The following is a 23,339-nucleotide window of genomic DNA, read 5'->3' on the forward strand; positions in this document are numbered from 1 at the left end:
ACCACTTCCAATGGTCTAACCTATGAAAGTCCTACCCTGTTAAAGGCTTTACACTCTGTTAAAAGTCACGTGGTTAAAGGATTTACATACACTCACTTGGAGTGTTACCCTGTTAAAGGATTTAGCACCTTGTTAAAGGTTTACAACATGGTTTTTAGACCAACCTATCATCATAGGATTTTCATTTCTAATATAATGGCTAGAAAGTATTATAATGTGTTGACCTGATGACTTACAATCTTCAATTATTGATTCCAAATCCTTCTTCTACTTGGTCTATTCTAATCCTTTCTAATTTGATATGTCTTTGCTCAAAGTGCTAATGCTCTATTTTGACCAACTGAATTCTATAATGTTGCTCTTCCTTCTCTAAGTATTTACACCCCTCTAAACTTCACTAGAATTCTCCCATAAAACTCTCACTCATGCACAAACTATGGGGTTTTTTCCTCCTTATAAAGGCTTCAAAGTCTTAGGGTTAGGTATGAATCTATGATTGATATGCATCCATCTTTCCCACTCAAATATTTACACTTTTCCTATTGGTTACATGCTTTCTCCATTTTTCTTATTGGTTGCATGGTAATTACATAAGGAATGTAAAAGATTTGATCTTATATTTTAGATCCTTTGAGATTCATCTTAGGTTAGCTTCAAAAATGGTTTACATCTGAGTTTGTGAAGATACAAACTCATATGCTGATTCTATATTACTTGACACTTACTAATTGCTGATGCTTGACACATATAGGAATTCTGTCTCACTCAACTCCTATAGTAACTCTATTTCACTTGGCATCTATACTTTTCTCAACACCTATAATGAATTAGCATCACTTATCACTCAACACTTGAATCTTGCTTGGTACCTATTAATTTTTGACTCAGCACATACTATAGCTCAGCATCTATATTATACTTGACATCATCATGGAAATTGGTTAAGTGTGTTGACACTTAATTGTCAAAACCAATCTGAGACCAGCAATCTCCCCCTTTTACATGAGTTTCAAAAACACTTAACTAAACATTGTGGATCTAATCTCTAATGAGTATAACATACATCTTATTTGGCATATGTAGAAAACTTCAAAAACTTGTTCAAAATTTTGTAGAAGACTATTTACCTCAAAAACTTGTAACTCCCCCTGAGCTGATGTGGCATTTCTATATCCAAAATTCCTTATGCTAAATTTGTCTCATGTTGTTTCCATTTTCTGCCTTATCATTCCTTTGCTTTTTTTTCTATCTGTTCTATGTTTGCTTCCCCTTTCACACATCTCCTTGTAGGTTTTGTATTCTTTTGGCTTTATCTCCTTATTTCTCCTCAAAACACAAAATTTGAATATCTCCCCCTTTGGGTATTATTTCTCCTTTGGGTCTCATTTATTTTTTCCCCCAAATTATTATATCTCCCCCATTCTTATTATCTCCTATCTTTGTTATATCTCCCTCTTTTTGACACTTATGTCAAAGGGTCCTAAGAATGAATGGAATACTTAGCCAAAAAGGTTTTATTTACCTCCATGATAATCTTTAGAGAAGCATCCCAGTTGTCTAAGGCAATTTCTAGTGCTTTGAGCTGGATGGCTATCTTTTCTGCAAGGTGTACCAAGCCTTCTAATGTAGAAAGATTTGGATCTTTCTTCAAAAAATTCTCTGCATAAGCCATCTCTTTTTGTAATACTTCCATGTGTATGGTTATTTTAGACTATATCTATATCAATTTGGCCTTAATATTAGCCTCATATGATGTTATTATAGCTAACTCCTTTTGAGTGTGAAGAGTTGTGGCAAAATGCTTCTCACTTTGAGCTAAATCCTTTGGTAGTTGTGTGCTTGATACCTTAAGGTTCCTTTCCAAGCTCAATATCCACTAGTTAGTCTCTTGTGTGAAATATGAAGAGTCACACAGTTTGGAGCACAATGAGAATATGTTCTCAAGTACTATTTTCACCTTCTCAACTTTCTTAGCCAATTCTACTTGTGACAATGCTATCTCACAATATATTTTATCATTGACCTTCATTTGAAATCTCTCTTCATACCATTCTAATAATTTGACATTGGTATCAAGATCTTCATTTTGTACTTGGTCCACTATGTTAGAAAGTTTCTCTATAATGGGCTTTGTTTCATTAGGTACTAGCAGGCTGAAAGCATCAAGAAATATATCTTTGATTTAAATCAATGATTACCTTTGTCTATACTCATTTTTGAGTAGCTCCTACTTCTTCTTCTTCTCTATTGCCTCTTGCACTTCATTAATATGTGCTAAGTTCATTGTCTTGTAGTCATAATTTGGTATGACTATCTCTTCATCAAGTGCAGGGTCTCCATGTAGTGAAGTACCCTTGCTACCTTGGTAGAGCTCAAGCCTAGTGTTGAAATTCATAGTGATACTACATCAATACTTGGCTGCTTAGTAGTAGTCCTTGTAGTAGGAAAATTGACTAGAGTATGTATTGACTCTTGTTCTCTCTCCTTAGGGATCTTCTCCTCTTCCTTATCTTCTTCAGTTTTGCCTTGATCAATTATAGTGATTAGAGGAGGTGCACCTTGGATTTGTGCTATAGGATCAAAAGTATCCTTCTATCCTATTTGCTCCTCTATTTACTCCTCGGCAATTGAAGTTATTGTAACCATGGAATCAACCTTAGCAAATGAGTCTTGTGCTACTTGCTCTTGTGGTTGACCAGTTGTAGCTATAGGATTTTGTGAAGGTGGTTCTTGTGTATTCACCTTCTCTTTGGTTATTTCAGCTACTACCTTCTGTAACTCTTCTACACTCACCACTACTAGATTTGTGCACAATTGTGCTTGTAGAGTAGTTTGGTGAAGGATTTTTTTGAAATCCTCTGTAGTTAATGGGTTGATGTTTTGACCTAAGGTGTCAAGAACATCCTTCAAAATTATAGTTTCTATAGATGCAGGTGCGGTTTGTGGAGGGCTAGGTGGTGGCATTTGTCTGTCTTGGACACTCTGTTCTTGTTGCTTCTCTTTAGCTATTGCCTCATTACCTTTCTATGTTTCCTCCTCTTCCTTTTCATTCTCTTCTTCTTCCTCTTTTTCATTTTCCTCTTCCTCTTCATCATTATTTCTTCCCTCAAAGGGATCTTCTTGTCCTTCTTTTACTGTAGTCAACCCATAAATCAATTTCCAAATTTGTGTGGACTTCTTCACAACATCCTCAATTTTATTTTGTAGTATGCTGAAGGCTTTGTATTTGGGTGCAAATTTTCTCCCATGTTTCTTGCTAGCCTTGCTTATTTGACCTTTTGTAAGGTTAGACATTACACAAGCCAATGTTGAATCTCTTATTTCTTTCTCCATGTTTAAGTAATAATGCCATTTATTTTCAACAATTGAACATAGCTCCTTAGGCATAGAATTATCAAGTTCAAGTGGAGTAGTCTTGAACTTGACCGTCATAGTGTAGATAGATTCTTCCACTATGTTTTACTTCTCTCTTGTCAACTTAATAAAATCAATGGTTTTCAGTCCAATAAAATCTGCATTATCTCTAATGTTATCACAAACATTTTTAAGGTTAGATTTAGTGGTGTGACTTATCACTCTAAATTAGTCATTGTTAGATTTTTTCCTCTCTTCATCTAACTCTGGGGGTGCCACATATTTTCTTCTCTTCTTTTATACTGGCCCTCCTTTCTCTATGGTTTTCTTCTTTTCCTATTTCTTTGCCACTTTTTTTGATGCCCTTGTATCTACCCTTGTGGTAGGCTTGGCTAGGCTTGGCTAGGCTTGGCTTGGCTACTTTCTTCTTGCCTTTTGGTTGTGCTGCAAGGTGTCTCTATGCTTTCCTTTTCTTGGGTTCTGCCTTAGGTGCTTCCTGCTCAACACCTTCTTCTTCCTTAGCATTATCACCCATTCCTTGGGTTAGTGCTAATGGCTCTTGCCCTTGTTCATCTTCATCATCATCTACCTTCTCATATTCTTTTTCCTCTAGCTTAGCTACCCCTTCTCCAAATTTAGCTTTGAGCTTCTTTACCAATTTATGATTTTTCTTCAATGTGGAAGTAGTCTTTAACTCTATGTATACCTTTGATCTCACCACATCATATGTGCCAAAATACTTCTTCTACTAACAATGTTGTTATTGTTGTTGATGCCTCATCAATGTTTATTTCATAACCAAAAGGTCTAAGCCATCTAACCCTTGGTATGGTTGCTTGAATATAGGTACAATCAATATCCATAAGAAAACATACATCATTTAGATGCTATTCAACTAATGAAACAGGTATCCTTAGTCTCTATTTCATGGATTTCTTGAAATCCTCAAAATAACTTGTCATAAGTGTCTCAAAATTAGCTCCCATTTGTTCAATGTATTCATTTACTTGAGCTACAATGGACCTGTTTGTTTTCCAGCTAACTTTTCCAAAGGATGGAAATTCATTCTATACATAGAAAAATATACAAATAAAAATTGCACAAAATTTTCATTGTGCTCCCTTAGTTCTCCTTATTGCTCCTAAGTTCTCATCAATTTGTTGCAATTGCAATTCTCCATGATCATAACTATGATCCTTCTTAACTAATTTGTACCTAACATCTACTGCAATGCATGGAACATTGTTGAGTATGCTAGATTGATAAAATTTGTGTGAAATAACCCTAACAAAAAAGTCAACAAGAGAATATTGAATAGTATCTATAGTCAATCCTCTCTTATTCCATTTGGCTATTGTGTTCTTCTATTTTTCTTCCTTAGAGTCACTTTTGAGAGTTTTGGGCCGATCTAGGGTTGGATACCCTATTACTCTATGAACAATCCTCTTTGATATTTTAATTGGGCCATCTTCCAATGATAAACTCCCATTGTGAATCCTACTCAACAATATTCTGATCCATTTAGTTTTGAAGATAGTGGGGAATTCTAGGGCATAAGTTAAACCCTTCCTTTCAACGATTATATATTCTTCCTTCAAAAATCCATTTTCACATAATCTATCATATGCTTCCCTCATTTCCATGTCTCCAATAGCACCAATCTTATAATTATAACACCTCCTAACATCTTGGACCATAACTACCTTAGGATGAATTACAGATAGGGCTCCAACTAGGTCATTTTTGTATGCATCTTCAAGGATTGGCTGAAAATCAAGCCGTTTAACTTCGTTTGACACTAATTGGATCTCAAAAAACTCTTTATCCTAAGGTTTCCTAGAACTAGAGGTCATTTCTTCTATCTAGGGTTTAAACATGAAGAAATTTGAAACTACATAACTTGGCACTAGTATAAATACCTTGGAATTAATGAAACTGTGCTAAATCTACATAGAAATCTACTCAAATGCTGGATTCTTTGCTTTGAAATAGTTTTGCACTCTTCTTCATCTTTTCTCTTTATTCACAATGAAGTAAAATGGTTCAAAATGCCATCATATACCCTTACTTTGTAGCATTTAATGCTTAGTGCATTTACAGCTATCCACTTGGTTTCTTAAGCATTTCTACTTTACTAGGCTTCCATTGTCTTTCAACCACTCAACATCCACTGGAGTTTCCCTTACTTAACTTCAACTAGAGTTTCTCTTCACTTAGCATCCACTACTATTCAACTACAACTAATAATTTGGCTTCTACTGACTTTAGCAATCAACTTAGCATGTACTAGAATTTTACTCAGCATCTGAGGGCAACTTGGCAACACTAGTAAAAATTTGAAGTTTTAACTTTGCATCTCTCTTCATGTTGATCTATTCTTTTCAGTACTTTCTTGTCTTGGAATTGATGTATGATAAAGCTATGTATATCAGTCTCACATACCTTCTTTTTCTTAGTTGGATGAAGTGTGACCACTTTACCTTTTAGGTGAAGTGATCCCTTAATTTTATGTGCTACTTCCATCTTCCTTCTTCCATGTTTTATTCATTTCTCCTCTGATGTGTTCAACATCTACCTTTCCTTTTCCTTTGTTGAACTCTGAGTTAGGTGCCTTTGACTTTGTTGGACAATTTCTATTGATATGACTAGTCTTCAAACAACTGAAGCATGTAGTTTGGCTCAACCATCTACTATAGTTTCCACTAAAATGTTTTCTTATGCAATTTTTAGGAATGTGTCCATATTCTCGATAGTAGTGATAGCTATACCTGGTGTTGTAGTCCCAATTATAGTGATGTCCATGATTATTTCCCCTTACTAGTTGATTAAGTGTCCACATAGGCTTTGATCTACACTCAAAAGATCTATGTCCATACTTCTTGCAATTGTAGCAGTGACCTTCAAATATTGGTGTTCTAATAGTTCTAGTCCTACATTCATGTGCTTGATCTCCTTGCTTATTGCAATTGTGATAGTGACCCATGTTTTTAGGTTCTTCATGCTGATGGGAATTCTCGCTCCTACACACATTAGAGGTATGTCCCTTTTTTCCACAAAAATGAAAAGTAGGTTTAGTGTTCTTTTCTTTGTTACTTCTTTCTTCTGCAGTCTTGGATGACTCTCCTTTTTCAGTGATGGTGTATCCTAGTCCTAAAGTATCATTTCTAGCTCTTGGTGATTTCAATAGCTATTCAAAGTACTTGATGGCCTCATTTGGTTTTTTGAAGCTCTCTATAATCTCCTTCTCTCTTTTTAGGTCATTTTGCAATTGTTCATTTTGCATCTTCAATGTGAAGATCTCAATGTCTTTGACATTTAGTTCATTATGTGCATTCATCATTTAACTTAGGGTATCTAGCTACATGTTTGAAATTCTTGCAAGCTCAATTGACTTTTCTTCCAACCTGTTAGCAAGGTTTCTCTTGTCATCTTCTAGAATAGCCTTTTCTTCAATGGCTCTTTTCTTCTATTTAGTCACTTTACAAAGCATCATGGCTTGAGTTTCTTGTTCAATCTTGAGAGTTTTTATCTCTTATGCTTGGGCTCTATTCTTCTCCATCAGATATACTATTGGTGCATCAAATTCTTTGAAGTCTCTATTTGCAAACACTTTTGATGTGTTAATCTCATTATATTGTGTATCATTCTTAGCTATGGCAATTTCTCTTCTTCTCTTTAAGGATTTTATCAATTCTTCCCTAGCTTCTTCCAAAGTATGTAGAGTAAGTTGTACATCAATCACCTGGTTTTCTATGATCTTCCCAAGTTTGTAGACTTCCATTTCCAAATATTTTCTCCAAGTTGTAAGGCTTCTCCTTGTGAGAACTTAGCTATGATACCAATTGTTGAAACCATAGGTGGGAAGATTTACTTCTGGGGGGGGGGGGGGGGGGGGATGAATCAAAAGTAACAGTATTTAACCTATAAAAATTTTAACTGAGATCATTCACATGCATCTACCATATCTAATTAACAAAAAAGTAAAGACATGCATGAAAATAGATAACACAAGATTTTGGTCACCCAGAAACCCTCCAAAATGAGAAGGTAGAACTGGGGTGGGGATGACACCCATAATTTATCACTGCAACAATATGTAACTAATTAAGGTTACAAAGTTTGACCACTTCCAATGGTCTGCTCTGTGAAAGACCTACCTTGTTAAAGGCTTTACACTCTATTAAAAGTGACCTGGTTAAAGGATTTGCATACACTCACTTGGAATGTTACCCTATTAAAGGATTTAGCACCTTGTTAAATGTTTATAACATGGTTGTTAGACCGGCCTATCATCATAGGATTTTCATTCCTAATACAATGGCTAGAAAGTATTAGAATGTGTTGACCTGATGACTTACAATTTTTAATTGTTGATTCTAGATCCTTGTTCTACTCAGTCTATTCTAATCCTTCTTGATCTAATATTTCTCTTCTCAAAGTGTTAATGTTTTGTTCTGACCAATTGAATTCTGCAATGTTTCTCTTCCTTCTCTAAGTCTTTACACCCATCTGAACTTTGCTAGAATTCTCTCATACAACTCTCACTCATGCATAAACTATGGGGTTTCATCCTCCTTATAAAGGCTTTGAAGTCTTAGGGTTAGGTATGAATCTACAATTAGTGTTCATCCATCTTTCCGGCTCAAATCTTTACACTTTTCCTAGTGGTTGCATGCTTTCTCCATTTTTCTTATTGGTTGTATGCTGATTACATATGGAGCATAAAAGATTCGATCTTATATTTTAGATCCTTTGAGATTTATCTTAGGTCGACTTCAAAAATGTTTTACATTAAGTTTGTGAAGGCACAAACTAATATGATGATTCTATGATACTTGACACTTACTGATTGCTGATGCTCAACACATATAGGAATTCTATCTCACTCAGCTCCTATAGTAACTCTGTCTAACTTGGCATCTATACTTTGCTTGGCACCTATAGTGACTCGGCATCACTTATTACTCAACACTTGAATCTTGCTTGGCACCTGAAGTTCACTTGACACTTATTGAATATCTAACTCTGCACATACTATAGCTTGACATCTATGTTATACTTGGCATCATCTTGGAAATTGGGTAAGTGTGTTGAAACTCAATTGTCAAAACTAATTTGAGACCAACATTACCTTCCAAGGATTTATCATATAAATAAAAACCTATAGTACAAGGGTACCCCTATATATTCCCCCTCCTTATCATGGCTATCTACTAAACATGATAAAGAAGAGGAAGAGGATACCTACTTTACAATATAAGGAGATATCTTGCTAACAACAATGTACACTATGTTCTTAGTGAAGGGTATTGACACTTATATCCAAGAGCATAGATAATCGAGAAAATGATATAGCACTTATGGAAAAAGGATCCTCAAAGAAAGAGATCTTATCAACAAGACCCCCACTATAGAGGATTGTTGTTAGATAAAATATCATCTTTGAAAGATAAATTAAACAAGAAAAAAGATTCAATCATCAAGCCCCCATAAAAAGAAGAGGAAAATTTATCTTTGGAATGAGTAAAAACAACTCTAGCACCAAAGTAAGGGGAAGAGTTTATAAAGAACATAATTTGCAACATAAAGAAAAGGTGATGACCTAGGAAAATAACCTCAAAAAAAAATTTATCCAAAGTCAAAACATCTATTAATATGAAGAAATAATATTTCAATATAAATAAGTACTACTAAGCTAAGGAAAGAGGTTCCCTAGACAAAGAAAAAGAAGGAAGAACCTTGCCCCTAGGGAAGAAGACAAGGGATACCTTTGCAAAACAAATGTCTTAGAAAAGATATCTTGAATAGAACATAATACAAAATCATAGAAAAATAGAAGAAAAGAATACCAATTAAGCCTAATAAAAGGCCTAATGGATCCTAGGAGATTGGATGGAAATACACCTCTTGCCTCCCAGTCCATAGACAATAGAAGAAGACATCTATATTATACATTAGGATGAGAGGAATCCCCTATATCAAAATTATGAAGGAATTGTAAAATTGCATGAGTGAGATATAATTCCTAAAGCAACTCTTTCACAAACATATAATTTGACATTTTTACAATCAACAAGTAAATGTGTATTATGATAATGAAAATGACATTTGTATTTATATAGAGAATCAATTGGCATAGGTCTTGAGATTTATTTTTTAGAATTCATGAACTCAACATACACCTTTTTAGCCACTTCTTAACGAATATCAGGGTTATCTAAGGTAGGTGTAGTGAGAAGATCATGAAGAGGAAGACAATGATTAACATCAACCCCCTTTGATTGAGATTGTAAATAACCAACACCATGCATATCTGATTTAAAGGGTATATGAACTGGATACTTGATACCATGCTCATTAACTCCAAGCCCTAAACCTCTATAACCTTATTGAGTTATCATATTATATCTTGTAGTGTACATATCATGTAAAGCTTCTATAAGAGGTGATTGGTTATCATGTTCATGAGTAAAGGTTTCATAAGATGGAACAATAGGTTTTGAAGAAGTTTCTTTACCTTTTCCTTTAATATCATCATGAATTAGAGGATAAGGAAAATCAAAGAAGTCTTTCACATATGCATCTTGAACTATAGCTTTAATTCCATCATAAGTATGGGAAGAACGAGGATTAATAAATGAAGAATTAGTTAGTAGATTAGGAATGCTAGGATTATGATTAGGAAGATTAAGATATGGTGTATCATCTACCAAATCCTTCACATAATCCAATAGGATAATAAGTCTACCACATGAATCTTTAATGAAAGTTTTGAATGTAGGAAGACTAGTATCGGTCAAATTTCCAAAAGCATAAGTGAGAATAAAATGAAGGATCATCAACATAATAAAGTGAATGATACCCTCATAAACATCATAGGTACGGTAAATAAATTCTAAAAGAAGGGTAATAAAGAACATGACCACACACCAAATCATCTTTATAATCTTCATAGCAATGAAATGAAAGAAAAAAAAATTTTCTATTTTATTGAATATATAGATTTTTCTATATTTTTGAATTTAAAATGCAAGATCATAAACTAAATCTAATCTTAATGTAAGAAAAGACCTAACAAAAATGAAATTAAATTTAACATCACAAAACATAATGGGGAACCTAATTCCACAAAAGAAGGAATAGAAAATAAATAAATATATATGTATGTATGTATGTATGTATGTATGTATGAGTGCATATATATATGCATGTATGTATGTATTGGGGGAAAAATGATAAGAGGGGGAATATAGGATCTATATTGAACCCAAATTCTAAAAAGGAATGATCCAAATTGATTAACCACAAGGAAGTGATCAATGCACAAATGAATCAAACAATAAAGAATATGAAGAAAGGAAGAAATCCTATAATCTACTATAGAAAATAAGTACTTGAAACCTTGAAAAAAAAATAAAAAAATACTAACCTCAAAGTAGGGTGAATCTAGAAAATGTTGATTTGTGATGTCTGTGTATAGTTTCAAAGAATTATGTAACTTTCTCTTGACTGAAAATGTCAAGACAGAGAAAACCCAAAAAAAAATTTCCTTTTGAGGGTAGGTTGAGCTTGACCTAGATAGTAGGGTACAAATCTTATCCTAGGGCACAATTTACCCCAAAAATTTGACATTGACCTACACTACTCTGACAAAAATTATGTTTGCAGATCCCACGAGTTTAGCAAAAAGGGTATCTAAATTTGCACTTTAATTCATTGTCATGTACCTGTACCTACAAGAAAAATGGTTTTGTTGTTTGAATGAGGGTTTTTCCTTGGTCAAACCTTGGTTTGGAATCAACCTTAATAATAGAATTGAAATAGAGAATACTAGCAAGTAGTAGAAGTAAATCTATCGATTAAGCTATGATATTCAATAGATATGCAATTATATTTGAAATATAAACAAGTATGTTGATATGAAAGCTTGAACGTACCATTAGAAAATGTAAATAAAAAAATCCATGATTCTATTCTTGGAACCCACCTTGAGAGAAGAATGAATAAATCTAGAAGATGAACAATGGATCTTGAAGGAAGATCACACCACCACAATGGTTAGATCTAGGGTTTTGAATGATGAATCTTGATTGCTTGAATCAAATCCCTTCAATGGCTTGAATGCTTAAATCCTTGATCTTCAATAAAAAAATTAAATAGAGAAAATATCTTGGATACTTCCTTGAAAATACTTCATGGAATGCTTGCTTGGAAATAATGGATTGTCTGACATCTTGTGTTCGATTTCCTTCTAGTTAGCTTGTGTTTTTTTTTAATAACAGGATGAGGCTTCCTTATAGTGGAGAATTAAATCCCACTTAACCTTGTACCCTAGAAATGTAGCTAAATTATATTGAATTTAAGAGTTTACCATTTTGAGACCTAAAATAGTTGACTCAGAAGCACAAAAATGAAACTTTTTGAAGCCCGACATTCCAAAAGTCTCAAAACTTGAAAATTAGATCTGGGGTTAGGGACGACGTCAACCCTACCCTAGGTTAGGGTCAAGTTTGTCCTTGACTTAGGTCAGGTTCAAGGTCTACCTTGACCCGTATGGTCATCCTTGACCCATAAAGTCAAAGTCTTTAGTTTCTCAGATAAAGTTGTCAAAAAGAAGTTGGAAATAGGGAGAGGGAAGAAAAATAGGGGGGAAATACCTAGATCCATGCAAAGACTTATTCAAGGCACTTGACTTGACCCCAGACCACTTACTCAAAGGGCTAAATGATCTTAACATGGAAGTGCTTCCATTTTAAGATGATACAAGTAAGAAGCTATCTCATGCTATGATGAGGTATCTGATTTGAGTTGTTGAGTAAGTACAAACATGTCTTTGCATGGTCATATGATGACTTGAAAGCTTATAGAGAAGACTTATTAAAACATGTCACTTCTCTCAAGGAAAATGTTAAACCTTTTAGACAAAAGAGGAGAACAATCAACCCCACTTTAGTCCCTAAAATGCAAGAGGAACTAATGAAGCTCAAGGATGGGGGTATTATAAAACCTATCAAACATTCCACTTGGGTCTCTAATCTAGTACATGTCAGAAAAAAGAATGAGCATATCATACTATGTATGGATTTCATAAATTTTAAAATTTCATCCCTGAAGGATAATTATAGACTACCAAATATGGAAGCTATGTTTCAAAGGGTGGTAGGGTCTATACTAATGTCTATGGTGGATGGTTTCTCTAGTTACAATCAAGTACTAGTTCATGAAGTTGAATAGTACAAGGCTTCCTTTATGACACCATGGTGAACCTATGTACATGTGAGAATGCCTTTTGGGCTCACCAATGTTGGAGCCACTTTTCAAAGGGCTATGGATGAATATTTTTTAGATTTTATAGACAAATTATGGTAGTATACCATGATAACCTTACTGCATATTCTAAAAGGGCAGAAGACTATTGTTAAAATCTTGAAAAGGTCTTTAAAAAAGCCTTGGAGTATGGAGTGTCACTTGACCCAAAAGAATGTGCCTTTGGAGTAAGTAAAGGTAAGGATTTATGTCATAAAGTATCCAAGGAAGGGGTTAAAATAGATCTAGAAAGGGTTGATGCCATAGATAAAGTTCCTAGATCAAAAAATGTGAAGGATATAATATCTTTCTTTGGACAGGTAATTTTTTAAGAAGATTTGTAACCAATTTTATAGAGATTAGTATGTCCATATAAAAAATGATTAAGAAAGGAGCAGGGATTAGGTAGAATTTAGAGCTCTTAGTTGCATTCCAAGACATTAAAGAACCAATAAAAAATGCACTTGTATTAAGGACACCTGATCATGGAAAACCTGTGCACATTTTTTCTTTTGTTACATTTCATGCAATTGTAGCAATACTACTCCAAAAATTTGAGGAGAGTTTTGAACAACCAATAGTTTTCTTCGATAAATCCCTCTAAGTTGTAGAATTAAAATATGACATAAATGAAAAGAAAACATATACTCTAGTGAAAGAGATTAAGGCTTTTAGGTGCTATCTTATGGGAGCAATAGTAATCACATTTTTCTTTGGTGTTGTTGTCAAGGATATTTTCTCTTAGCTATAATTGTCTGGTAGAAGATGTAGGTGGATAAATAGAATCCAAGAATTCAATATTGATGTTCATATTACTAACTTGTTAGGGGGCAAGGCTTGGAAAAATTAATGACCCAATCAAATTTAGTTGATGATAACCATAGATCAAATATTTGTGATTGGTATAAAGATGTTATTCATTATTTGCAGTACATGTGTACTCTTCTGAAAATGAATGACAATGAAAATAGAGCATTAAAGTTTTGGGTTGTTAAATTCATTATTGTTGATGGAAAATTATAATGGAGAAACAAAAAATGTGTGTTGCTAAAGTGTGTAGATCAAGGTGATTCAATTAGGATATTGGATGAAATGCATATTGTTGTATGCAGTGACCATCATATGGCTTAGACTACATACAATTAGGTGATAAGGGTTGGTTTTTTGTGGCCTAATCTATTCAAATATGCTCATGTACTAGTAAGAAAATGCAATACTTGTCAAAGGTTTGCAGGTAAGTTGAAATTCTCTGGAAATCTATCTTGAACTTGGTTGAAGTATAGGCATCATTTCAGCAATGTGTAATTGATTTTATAGGTGAAAGAGAAAATAAATCTAGTGGTGGAAATTCTTGGATCCTAGTAGAAACTAATTATTTTACAAGATAGGTAGAAGTCATTCCTACTAGGAGATCCACTAGCAAGGTGGTAAACAATTTTGTCTTGAGTAACATCATTACCAAATTTAGATGTCAACAAAAAGTTTTAATAGACAATGCTATGTGCTTTAGATCTGATGAATCTATACAATTTTGTGATAAGTATGGCATTACTAGATCTAGTTCATCCCCATACCATCCTCAAGGAATGGACAAGAAGAATCAAGTAACAAAAGTATTATGAAGATTATCAAAAGAATTTTGGATGAGAACAAGAAAGCACAAAAATCTAAATTACCATTGGCAATATGTGTAGATAAAGTGAGAGTTAATAAATCCATTGGATTAGCCCCTTTTGATTTGGTTTCTGGGATCCATGCAAGAGTGCCCCAAAATAATTTGATTGCAATGTACAAGATTTTCCAAAAATATGATGATCATATAGCTAATGATATGAAAGAAAGGTTGGATGAACTCATTGAATTGGATGAGAAAAGAAGGGAAGCATCAACTAGGAATGCTAAATTGCAATTGAAAATGAGACGTCATTTTAACAAGAAATCCACAAAGGAGGAAGTTTGAGGTAGATGATTTAGTACTAATGTGGAATGTTAGAAGAAGATAAGGTAAAACATGGAAAATTTTATCCTATCTAGTTAGGACCCTATATAATCCACAGTAAATGGGGTGAAGATTCATATAACTCCTACTGCAACTACCTATAAAATTTCAGCCAAAACCCAAATCCGAGTCAAAAGCTATGACCCTTGGAAGTAAATCTTGACCAAAACCCACATTGAGTCAATAGCTTTGACCCTTGGATGCCCCTACATCATTAACCAATGCAAAAAAGTGACTATGAGACACATCTCTCATGTGTATTTTATTGAAGTGCTATAATTATTTCTAGATCCTATGATCACATGAGATCTATGGTGGTCACTTTTTTACCATGGAAAGCTACACAAGACTTACTCAACACAATAATATGACCTGGTGACATGTGTCTTGGGTGGGGCTTAATGGTAACAAAGGGAAGGAGAAGCTTACATCAAATAAGGAATCAACACATGTTGTTTATGGGGCAGCTATAAAAGTCATGTATGATAGGTGAGGTGTTTGTTCTTGAGTGTTTGATCTGATCAAATCTAATGCCTATTGCTACATAACTATAAGAAGCTATAGGATGCTTAAAAAATGTGACATATCAACACACTAACATGTGTCTATTGATTCAAAGTTCAAGAGATGTCCCACAATGCCAATGGGAGAAGATAATATTGTCTTTTTAGTTGGTCCTTTTGACTTGATTCAAAATACTTATCATGGTTGTAGCTAGCTCCTAGGTATTTCCCACTTTCCAAAAAAATATTTCAAACCCTGTCAAATCATAATCTGAAAGGGTGGTTGATAATATTTACCAAGTACACATTCTCATTATGTTATTAACTACAATTAGAGAAATTGTTATGTTTATTGATGTCAAACCTACTATAGAGACATTTACTAACTGTGTAGAGTGTCATATCATTTGATTAATGAAGAGGATTTGAAAAGAAGAGATCATGAGATGACCCTGTAAAAGGTTGAGTTAAGATGTGTTAAGTATCATGGAAATATAATGGGCACTCGATAAGTTAGTCCTTGACAAGACAATGTGTTGTTCAATCAATACATGAAGTGAAGAAGATGATTGGATGAAGCTCATAGTTGAGACAAGTCAAAAGGATAAGCTTGATTGATTATACATATTGCATGGTCAATGAAGGAGTTGAAGAAGAAGATTAAGGAATTTAAGTAGAAATTGAACAAAAAAATTTAAGTCAAGTGTTAGTTATTGCTAAGAAAATATATTAAGAAGTATTAGTAGTGACCAGGAATAGTAATGGCTAAGCAAGCATATCGATGCCAAGTGAGAAACTATAGTGTGTTGAGATACATAGTAATGACCAAGTAGAAGTATACAGTAATTGTTGAGTTACAAAAAAAGTTGTAGTTTGAGAAAGATTTGAATATGAGGTTGATAAAATTGGAATTTTGAATTACTCAAAGCACATGGATGATAATGACTTATGAGTTGGTGTATTTAATGCATGAAGTGATTTTGTTAAGCGATCAAAGGAAATGATTTGATCAGAAGTTTGTAAAAGAAGAAGTAGATCAAAAAGATGGAAGGATTTGATAAATCTAACCTAATCATAAAATCAATGATGATTTTCAAGAAAAAAAAGATTGAAATTACCATATTTAAGGAGACATAAAGAGATGTTTTCTAAGGTTGGATCATTGTTGATTACCAATCTTAAGGAGAATCTTGGAAGGGAAAGAACAATTGAGTAAAAGTGTGAAGAGTTTAGTGAAGAGTGATTTCTTGATGAGATGCCAAGCATGTTAGTGAATTTGATGAAATGAGAGGAGCTAGAGGAGACATATTTGATGAGACTATGATAAGTAAGGTATTGAGGACTTTACTTCTTATCTATGCAATTAAAGTATTTGCAACTCAAGAACTAAGGTGTGTGCCTAGTAATGATATAACCTTGGATAGTTTGATTGGTAGACTTATTGCATTTAAATTATTAGATTTTGATAATTACTCCATTGCTAGTGTTGAATCTACATTCAAAGCATAACTAACCCTTGATGGATCTAATAAAAAGAAGAAGAGAAAGTATGTAGAAACTGATGATAGATCTAATGATGAACTTGATGAGCTTGAAGCATTGTTGGCCAGAAGACTTTCTAGAGGAAAAGACAAATACAAAGGTAAACTTCCTATTATTATTTTTACATGCAAAAAAGTTGCTCATATTTTTGCTAGATGTCCTTAAAAAGATGACAAGGAGGAGAGGATAGAATTCAAGTACAAAGGAAGGAGAGGTGATAGAGACAATCAAAATAAAAGAGACTACAAGGAAAAAGGTAAGAAAGCTTGTTATATTACTAAAGAGGATGGCTTTGACAGTAATTATGGTGATCGTGATGAAGAAATTTTTTATGTTGCAATGAAAGATGATTTTGATGATGATTTTTATGTTAAAATTCATTGTTCTCACATGTGTGTAAGAATGATAGATGGATAATTGCTAGTGGTTTCTCACATCATATGACTAGTAATACAAGTAAGTTTGAAAATATTGATAATTATAATGGAAGTAGTGTTAAGTTTGGTAATGATGCACCATATGTGAAAGATACATAATCAATCAAACTAAATGATAAGATTAAGTGTGAAAATGTTTATTGGGTTGATGATTTGAAATATAAATTTTTCAGTGTGGTACAGTTGATAAGTTTAAGCTACAAAGTTGATTTCCAAAATAAGAACGAAAAGATCTGTGATACTACTAGTGAACTAGTTGTAAGTGGAGAGTAAACAAGAGGTAACTTGTTCTATCTAGACCTATCTAAATATACTTGTATATTTTCATAATGTGAAGATGTTTGGTTATGGAATAAGAGGATATGTCATGTGAACTTATATAATTTGGTAATAATTAGTAAAATAAAAAGAGTTAGAGGGTTTTCAAGACTTAGAAAACCTAATAAAATGATGTGCAAACAATGCCAAATGGGTAAAATGATAAAGTCTAATTTCAAGAGCAAGACCTATTATTCTTATGATAGTTTGGAGTTGGTTCATACTAACTTCTATGGTTCTATTGGAGTGAAAATCTATTATGGTGATAAATATTTCATTTTTTTTTTATGACTTTTCTAGAATGATGATTGCAATGTTTCTTAAAGAAAAATCTAGTGTATTTCAAATGTTTAAGTGGTATCTAGATATACTTGAAAAAGAAATAGGAAAGTGTTAAAAATGTTAGAGATTAGACATAGGTGGTGAATTCATTTCAGATGAGTTCAACATATTTTTCAATGACAAAGTTACAAAGAGACAAATGAGTGCACTAGGGACTCTACCGCATAATAGTATAGCTAAGAGAAGAATAAATCAATTATGAATTATGCAAGAACATTAATGATAGAGAAGGATGTTCTAAATAGGTACTAGAGAGGTTGTAAGTATTGTAGTCTACACTATGACCCAAGTTTAAGTAAAGAAAGGAACAAATAAAATACCTCTTGAACTCTAGTATGGATATGCACCAAATATGAACCATTCTAAAGCTTCTAGAAGCAAGTGTTATATACTAAAAGATGCAAGAAAAGGTAAAATTGATGAAAAAAGTGATGAAGGCATATTTCTAGGTTATTCCTCTAGGAGCAAAGCTTGTAAGTGTTTGAATTATAATAATAAAAAAATTGTGGAAAATGAAAATGTTAGAGTTGATGATTTTTTAAATAAAAATGAAGAAGAATGCAAGAAAGAACCTAAAGACTATAGAAAGTTTGTATATATCTATGAAGGTGAACCTAGCACCTTACCTAAACTAGAAAAGGTGGTTGTCAAGCAACACCAACTAGGAACTACCAAGGTTCTATCAAGCATTAGGCTATAGAAGATGAATCACAAATAGAGATTGTTGATTAATAAATAATAGAAGCTAAGTTATAGCTAGAAATAATTGAAGATGTCAAACATACAAAATCCAGTGAACAACAACAAGACAAACCAAGACCTAAACCTTTATTGGAAAAGTATGAGAACACATCATGCACTATATCAAATCATTGGAGATAAAGATTTACGAGTCATGAAAGAAGAAGATTGAAGAATGATAAATTCTTATTATGTGAGTTTGAGCCTAAATCTATTAAAGATAACTAAACCTATTGTGATATATTGTGATAATATAAGTTCTATAAATATATCAATGAATCATGTGATGCATACAAAGACTAACCATATTGAGATCAAGTATTATTACTTGAGAGAGTTGGTACAAGACAAAGAAGTGAGATTGGAATATGTAAACACAAAGAAACAATTAGCTAACCTATTCACAAAATTGCTATCTAAGGATTATTATGAGTATCTAAGATGTTAGGGGTTATTACCCTACTTGAAGAAAACTAGGTAGATATGTTTCATTGCATTAAATTTTTCAATTAGACTATCATGAACTTTGATGCAGGATGCCACACTTTATGAGCTGCCTAAAGGTGTGAAAAGGAAGACATTGAACTATGACTAGATGAGGCTACAAATATTTGATGTTGAGATGAAATTTCTATATAAGTTAGATGAGTGACATGATGATGTTCATGGTTGATTTCTTGGAATTTTTGTTAAAGAGGGAGATATTAGCATGATTGAGTTACCATACAAGTTATCAAATAAAGAGGTATAGGATGCATGACTTTCCATACAAGTATACATAAAGTGGGAGAGATTATCATGATTAGGATATCATACAAGGATAGATACAAAGAGGGAGATGTGTGGAAGGTAAAATTCATATACTAAGGGAAAGAAGTTATGTGGAGAGAATGATTGTTAACCTGAGTTGAGGTGTTGCTATAGAGGATGAATATGTACTTAAGTGATAGAGAGAGCATCCTAAGATTGCATTGATGAGAACCAAAATGAAACTAAGAAAGAGAGAGCATAAACATAGAGGGAGACAACACTATATAGTTTTGAAGATTTTGGGTTGCATGATAACTAGAGTGGTGTTGTCATCAATGCCAAAAGAGGGAGATTGCTAGTAACTCCAATTGGAGCAATTTTTATGTTTTCATTGATATCAAACCTATTGAAAAGATAGAGATTCAAACCTACTATAGAGACATTTACTAATAGTATAGAATGCCATATCATTTGATTGATGAAGAGGATATGAAAAGAAGAGATCATGAGATGACCTAGTGAAAGTTTGAGTTGATATGTTTTAAGTATAATGGAAATGCAAAGAGCGCTTGATAAGTTAGTCCTTGAAAAGATAATGTGTTGTTAAATCAATACATGAAGTGAAGAAGACATTTGGATGAAGCTTAGAGTTGAAAAGAGTCAAAAAGATAAGCTTGACCAAGTATCAATATTGCACAATCAATGAAGGAGCTAAAGCAGAAGATTAAGGAACTTAAGTAAAAGTTGATTTTTTTTTAAAAAATGAGTGTTATTTATTTCCAAACAAATGTATAAAGAAGTGTTAGAGTGACTGATCATAGTAATGGTTGGGCGAGATATCCAGTGAGAAAGAATAGTGTGTTGAGATAGATAGTAACGATCATGTAGAATAACACAATGATTGATGAATGACAACAAAAGTTACAAATTGAAAAATATTTAAATTTGAGGTTGACATAATTGGAATTTTGAATTAGTCAAAGCATGTGAAAGATAAGGATTGATGAGTTAGAATATTTAATGCACAAGGATAGTTTTTTAAGTGATCAAAGGAAAGGATTTGATTAGAAGTTTGTAGAAGAATAAGGAGAAAAAAAATATGGAAGGATTTGATGAATCTCACATTGTTGTGATATGGAGCTTAATCAAACTTAGAGGTTTATTTGGAATTATTTCCCTCTAGATTATTTCTATGGGGGTGGGTCAAGGGGTAGCACCACTGCAGGGTCCTGGGGCAACGCCAACCAAAAATGCCCTTATATTGTAAAAGGTGTTGGCTACTATTTTTCTATTATTCTAGCCCTAATTTTTTAAGTGGCAAAAAACTTGTATAAAAGGTCTTAGGTTTAGGGATTTTCATAATCTGTGATGCAAAAATTGGTTCTTGTGGCAGTATTGAGCTATTAGGGATGACGGATTGTAATTAGGTTGTAATCACTAGATAATAATAATATTGGACTTTTTATTGTTGGAGGTAGTCTAGGGATTGGGTGAACCATGTTAAATCTTGGTGTCTTGTGTTCTCTTTTATGGCATCTACTATTTTCTAGTATTAGTTATATTTGCATGTAACTATTATTTTCTGTCTAAGGTTAATCCTAACAAACCTAACACTAAGATCAAAAATGATGTTTAAGTGGAAAAAGATCATAATTACCTATTTAATGAGGCACAAGATATTTTTTCCAAGGTTGGTTCATTTTTTATTGGCAATCTTAAGGAGAAGTTGTGAAAGGTGAGAACAAAAGAGGTGAAGTGTGAAGAGTGATTGCTTGAGGAGATGCCAAGAATATCATTGTTGGAGATGTCAATGGAGGCTAGTCAATGAACCAATAAATGAGAGAATAGAGATATAAATTTGTAAAGTGAACATTATAACCATTATATCAGTCAAAATCCTTTAATCAAGTTGGCATTCTAATGGAATGATCCAAATTCCTCTGAAAAAACCACTCCTAATAGGGTGGTTTATCCTTTAAGAGGGTCACATTTAACAATGTGTTGTATAACTTTTAATAGGGTTGGCTCTTAACTAAGCTCACTTTAGAAGAGTGAAAAATTGGTAGAATATTACTTGATAAGTAGGAAATAATTTCCACAACAAGTTAAATTGTGATATTACTTGGTAGTTTTACCCAAATTGGGTTTCCACATTAAATCCTAGTGTCAAATTATTATTTTCATGTGTGGATGTTATTTTTATGTATCCTATATTTTACAATAATTTATTTATTGGAAGTCGGCACATACAGAAATGGAGAGTTAAGATATTTCATGAAATTTTAATTTCTTGATGATATGCTATAGAGATAGAGTGGATATTTGAGATTTATTAAGTTGTTTAAAGTTAGTAAAAGTTAAATTCATACATATGGACCTAAGGATAACTAATTAACCACCCCCCCCCCCCCCCCCCCCCCCCAAGTTATTCTAAATCATTATAACACAATAAACTCCTTTACTGCATGAAGTCCTAAGAAGAGCACCCATCATATCATGTGTTCTCAACTAATAAGGATATCTATAAGTTAGTTAAAAAATCATTCATGCTAAATCTTTCTCAAATAAATGACATTTACAATTAGGGATGATCTTGAAGAAGACTAAAAAACATCAAACTTATACAAACAAGATCCAAGATAAACACTTCTAATAAGGATAAAAATCTCAAGTGCTAAGGTTCTATAACTCTCAAATGACTACATCATTTAGTGTAAACCAAACTATCCATCCATCACTAAAATTTCAAATTAAATAGGTGAAAATAATGTTAGCAAAATTTTTTGAGACTAACAAAACTTGTCGATGTGCCTAGATGACAGCTTCATTATACATAATCATAAAATATAAATCTATAAAATCTTCCAAAATATGAATTTATGAAGTCTCCCAAAATAAGCTAAGAATTATTCCTACCGGAAAGATATTAAGGTACATCATATGAATGTGTGATGTGGTGAAAAGAATATAAATCAATTTTCTAATAATGAGAAGTTGAACCCAACAAAATCAATGCAAAATGGGCATCACATTGACTAATGCAATATTTCTAGGAGATGAAAATATTATATCATTTGTATCACCTTCTCAAAAACCTCTAAAATGTGCCAAAATGTATATTATCACATCTAATATTCCCATAAAAATGCATAAGGATAAACTATTTCCTTAATTTTATTGGAGGAGGATTCACTTGAATTATAGATAGATGTGGATCTTAAGTATTATTTTCCTTTATTTAGGAAGTAGAGTCTCAACCTAAAGTAGATATTATCACATCTAATATTCCCATAAAAATGCATAAGGATCAACTATTTCCTTAATTTTATTGGAGGAGGATTCACTTGAATTAGAGTTAGATGTGGATCTTAAGTATTATTTTCCTTTAGCTAGGAAGTAGAGTCTCAACCTAAAGTAGATATTTTATTATACTTATTCCTATTATTATCTTTTTACTTGGATAATTAAGTCATCAATACTTAGATCTTAGAACTATGAAGCATGTTCGATTGTGTAAGTTTGGTAATTCCCCTCATAAGTTAAGCTCACGAAACTATAGCTATCTTGTGTTATATGCTCTCCCCTTAAGCTAATATGATATTGGGATTAAAAATACTAAAATTAAAACTTCCCTTTAAAATGGTTTCTTATGGATTCCATCACCTCAATAGATAATCTCAACCACATTTTATAGCAAAGTATCTCAAAGTATTTCCATTACTAAATGTCTTAAAAGGTCCTAATCCCTTGGCAAAAAAGACTTTTGAGGGTAAGATAAGATAAGAGATCTCCCAATATCATGCATGTAGGTGGACTATTAGTTAGATGACTATATTCCGCTAGTGGTGTTGTCTTTACAAAGCCTAAGTCCTTTAGACATGTTTCTAGTGTGGTGATTAACTCAATGATGATGATCTTAAAACTAGTCCTTAGTATGTTGTAAAGTAGAAGGTAGACTTCACATGATCACTTTGATCTAGAAAAAATCAATAATTTTAATAATTATTTATTTTATCTCATCCACTATGTTTCAACTATAAAAATACC

Source organism: Cupressus sempervirens, chromosome 6 (genome assembly GCF_028749045.1).
Source record: "Cupressus sempervirens isolate cs-2001-9-10 chromosome 6, ASM2874904v1, whole genome shotgun sequence".
NCBI lineage: Eukaryota > Viridiplantae > Streptophyta > Pinopsida > Cupressales > Cupressaceae > Cupressus > Cupressus sempervirens.